Here is a 5,000-nt window from a genome sequence, read left to right on the forward strand (position 1 = left end):
CCGCCTGAGTTAAGGTGCTACGACGTCCCTAAGTGGAGATGCCTCTAAATGAACACCTTTTCCCAACTTTGCACGTTTCCAGCTTGAGAGGAAAAGGGGCTTAAAATTCACAGTTATTCGCCCGAACGTGGGATTTGGCTGGGGACGGTTTCTATATTCAAGTTGGGATGGGGGGCACCGAGGTGAGTGGTGTTTGTCCCCGAAAAAAGTGTCCCCATTTCGGTGTGCGCGTTTGAAAATTTGTTTCGCTCGCAGCGTCGCGGAGATGCGCGTGCGCGTGGCAACCTTGACACCCCCGTGTTCCCCTGGACCAGACCTTTCCAACGCCGCCTGAGTTAAGGTGCTACGACGTCCCTAAGTGGAGATGCCTCTAAATGAACACCTTTTCCCAACTTTGCACGTTTCCAGCTTGAGAGAAAAAGGGGCTTAAAATTCACAGTTATTCGCCCGAACGTGGGATTTCGCTGGGGACGGTTTCTAAGTTCAAGTTGGGACGGGGGGCACCGAGGTGAGTGGTGGTTGTCCCCGAAAAAGCCCTCCCCTTTTCCGTAGCCCCGTTTAAAGTTTTGTTTGGGCTCCTGTTCAGCGGGGAAGCGCGTGCGCGTGGCAACCTTGACACCCCCGTGTTCCCCTGGACCAGACCTTTCCAACGCCGCCTGAGTTAAGGTGCTACGACGTCCCTAAGTGGAGATGCCTCTAAATGAACACCTTTTCCCAACTTTGCACGTTTCCAGCTTGAGAGGAAAAGGGGCTTAAAATTCACAGTTATTCGCCCGAACGTGGGATTTGGCTGGGGACGGTTTCTATATTCAAGTTGGGATGGGGGGCACCGAGGTGAGTGGTGGTTGTCCCCGAAAAAGCCCTCCCCTTTTCCGTAGCCCCGTTTAAAGTTCTGTTTGGGCTCCTGTTCAGCGGGGAAGCGCGTGCGCGTGGCAAACTTGACACCCCCGTGTTCCCCTGGTCCAGACCTTTCTAACGCCGCCTGAGTCAAGGTGCTACGACGTCCCCAAGTGGGGATGCCTGTAGATGAGCACATTTTCCCAACTTTGAATGTAAGTTTCCAGTATCATTGAAAATGTGGCCTCAAACGAGCAGTTTTGCCCCCGAACGTGGGATTTGGCTGGGGACGGTTTCTATATTCAAGTTGGGATGGGGGGCACCGAGGTGAGTGGTGGTTGTCCCCGAAAAAGCCCTCCCCTTTTCCGTAGCCCCGTTTAAAGTTTTGTTTGGGCTCCTGTTCAGCGGGGATGCGCGTGCGCGTGGCAACCTTGACACGCCCGTGTTCCCCTGGACCAGACCTTTCTAACGCCGCCTGAGTTAAGGTGCTACGACGTCCCTAAGTGGAGATGCCTGTAAATGAACACCTTTTCCCAACTTTGCACGTTTCCAGCTTGAGAGGAAAAGGGGCTTAAAATTCACAGTTATTCGCCCGAACGTGGGATTTCGCTGGGGACGGTTTCTAAGTTCAAGTTGGGATGGGGGGCACCGAGGTGAGTGGTGGTTGTCCCCGAAAAAGCCCTCCCCTTTTCCGTAGCCCCGTTTAAAGTTTTGTTTGGGCTCCTGTTCAGCGGGGAAGCGCGTGCGCGTGGCAACCTTGACACGCCCGTGTTCCCCTGGACCAGACCTTTCTAACGCCGCCTGAGTTAAGGTGCTACGACGTCCCCAAGTGGGGATGCCTGTAAATGAACACCTTTTCCCAACTTTGAATGTAAGTTTCCAGTATCATTGAAAATGTGGCCTCAAACGTGCAGTTTTGCCCCCGAACGTGGGATTTGGCTGGGGACGGTTTCTAAATTCAAGTTGGGATGGGGGGCACCGAGGTGAGTGGTGGTTGTCCCCGAAAAAGCCCTCCCCTTTTCCGTAGCCCCGTTTAAAGTTTTGTTTGGGCTCCTGTTCAACGGGGATGCGCGTGCGCGTGGCAAACATGACACGCCCGTGTTCCCCTGGACCAGACCTTTCTAACGCCACCTGAGTTAAGGTGCTACGACGTCCCCAAGTGGGGATGCCTCTAAATGAAGCCAATTTCTCCTATTTGAATGCACTCTCCCAGCCCAGAGAGGCATGTGCCTTAAAATTCACAGTTATTCACCCGAACGTGGGATTTTGTTGAGGACGGTTTCTAAATTCAAGTTGGAACAGGGGGCACCGACGTGAGTGGTGTTTGTCCCCGAAAAAGCTCTCCCCTTTTCCGTAGCCCCGTTTAAAGTTTTGTTTGGGCTCCTGTTTAGCGGGGATGCGCGTGCGCGTGGCAACCTTGACACGCCCGTGTTCCCCTGGACCAGACCTTTCTAACGCCGCCTGAGTTAAGGTGCTACGACGTCCCTAAGTGGAGATGCCTGTAAATGAACACCTTTTCCCAACTTTGAATGTAAGTTTCCAGTATCATTGAAAATGTGGCCTCAAACGAGCAGTTTTGCCCCCGAACGTGGGATTTGGCTGGGGACGGTTTCTAAATTCAAGTTGGGATGGGGGGAACCGAGGTGAGTGGTGGTTGTCCCCGAAAAAGCCCTCCCCTTTTCCGTAGCCCCGTTTAAAGTTTTGTTTGGGCTCCTGTTCAGCGGGGATGCGCGTGCGCGTGGCAAACATGACACGCCCGTGTTCCCCTGGACCAGACCTTTCTAACGCCACCTGAGTTAAGGTGCTACGACGTCCCCAAGTGGGGATGCCTCTAAATGAAGCCAATTTCTCCTATTTGAATGCACTCTCCCAGCCCAGAGAGGCATGTGCCTTAAAATTCACAGTTATTCACCCGAACGTGGGATTTTGTTGAGGACGGTTTCTAAATTCAAGTTGGAACAGGGGGCACCGACGTGAGTGGTGTTTGTCCCCGAAAAAGCTCTCCCCTTTTCCGTAGCCCCGTTTAAAGTTTTGTTTGGGCTCCTGTTTAGCGGGGATGCGCGTGCGCGTGGCAACCTTGACACGCCCGTGTTCCCCTGGACCAGACCTTTCTAACGCCGCCTGAGTTAAGGTGCTACGACGTCCCTAAGTGGAGATGCCTGTAAATGAACACCTTTTCCCAACTTTGAATGTAAGTTTCCAGTATCATTGAAAATGTGGCCTCAAACGAGCAGTTTTGCCCCCGAACGTGGGATTTGGCTGGGGACGGTTTCTAAATTCAAGTTGGGATGGGGGGAACCGAGGTGAGTGGTGGTTGTCCCCGAAAAAGCCCTCCCCTTTTCCGTAGCCCCGTTTAAAGTTTTGTTTGGGCTCCTGTTCAGCGGGGATGCGCGTGCGCGTGGCAAACATGACACGCCCGTGTTCCCCTGGACCAGACCTTTCTAACGCCACCTGAGTTAAGGTGCTACGACGTCCCCAAGTGGGGATGCCTCTAAATGAAGCCAATTTCTCCTATTTGAATGCACTCTCCCAGCCCAGAGAGGCATGTGCCTTAAAATTCACAGTTATTCACCCGAACGTGGGATTTTGTTGAGGACGGTTTCTAAATTCAAGTTGGAACAGGGGGCACCGACGTGAGTGGTGTTTGTCCCCGAAAAAGCTCTCCCCTTTTCCGTAGCCCCGTTTAAAGTTTTGTTTGGGCTCCTGTTTAGCGGGGATGCGCGTGCGCGTGGCAACCTTGACACGCCCGTGTTCCCCTGGACCAGACCTTTCCAACGCCACCCGAGTCAAGGTGCTACGACGTCCCTAAGTGGGGATGCCTGTAGATGAGCACATTTTCCCAGCTTTGAATGTAAGTTTCCAGCATCATTGAAAATGTGGCCTCAAACGTGCAGTTTTGCGCCCGAACGTGGGATTTTGTTGAGGACGGTTTCTAAATTCAAGTTAGCATAAGGGGCACACGTGTGAGTTGTTATTTTCCCAGGATTGATGGTTTCCAATTCGGTAGCTCCGTTTAAAGTTTTGTTTTGGCCCCTGTTTAGCGGGGATGCGCGTGCGCGTGGCAAACTTGACACGCCCGTGTTCCCCTGGACCAGACCTTTCCAACGCCACCCGAGTCAAGGTGCTACGACGTCCCTAAGTGGGGATGCCTGTAGATGAGCACATTTTCCCAGCTTTGAATGTAAGTTTCCAGCATCATTGAAAATGTGGCCTCAAACGTGCAGTTTTGCGCCCGAACGTGGGATTTTGTTGAGGACGGTTTCTAAATTCAAGTTAGCATAAGGGGCACACGTGTGAGTTGTTATTTTCCCAGGATTGATGGTTTCCAATTCGGTAGCTCCGTTTAAAGTTTTGTTTTGGCCCCTGTTTAGCGGGGATGCGCGTGCGCGTGGCAAACTTGACACGCCCGTGTTCCCCTGGACCAGACCTTTCCAACGCCACCCGAGTTAAGGTGCTACGACGTCCCTAAGTGGAGATGCCTCTAAATGAAGCCAATTTCTCCTATTTGAATGCACTCTCCCAGCCCAGAGAGGCATGTGCCTTAAAATTCACAGTTATTCACCCGAACGTGGGATTTTGTTGAGGACGGTTTCTAAATTCAAGTTAGAATAAGGGGCACACGTGTGAGTTGTTATTTTCCCAGGATTGATGATTTCCAATTCGGTAGCTCCGTTTAAAGTTTTGTTTCGCTTCCCGTTTTCGTTGCGTAGCTCTGATTTGGCTGGGGATAGTTTTATACACTGCTTTAGAGTAAGACACATACGTGCGAGTTGTTTTCACATTGGAATTGACGATAGCCATTTCGGTGTTGACGTTTAACGTTTTCTTTCGCTTCCCGTTTCCGTTTTATCCAACCGATTTCGCTGGGGACAGTTTTGTTATTTAAGTTGGAGTGAGACGCAGCGACGTGCGTTGAAATTTCCGCCCTATCTGCGACGGTTCACGGTTGTAGCTCCGATTGAAGTTTTCTTTTGCTTCCCGTTTCGCGCACGCGCACGTGCGCGTTATTAGTCCCGGTTTTCCGTGTGCCCCCGGTTAATACCTTTCGAATGAGCCTATTTTGATCAAAATCCGTTGGGCGGAACCGAAAATGAGCTCGAAAAACGGTTTTCCCAGCTTCGCAGTGCATTTCCCAGCTTCTGACTTACAAGCGTAACATTGTC

Source organism: Osmerus mordax, unplaced genomic scaffold (genome assembly GCF_038355195.1).
Source record: "Osmerus mordax isolate fOsmMor3 unplaced genomic scaffold, fOsmMor3.pri Scaffold_61, whole genome shotgun sequence".
NCBI lineage: Eukaryota > Metazoa > Chordata > Actinopteri > Osmeriformes > Osmeridae > Osmerus > Osmerus mordax.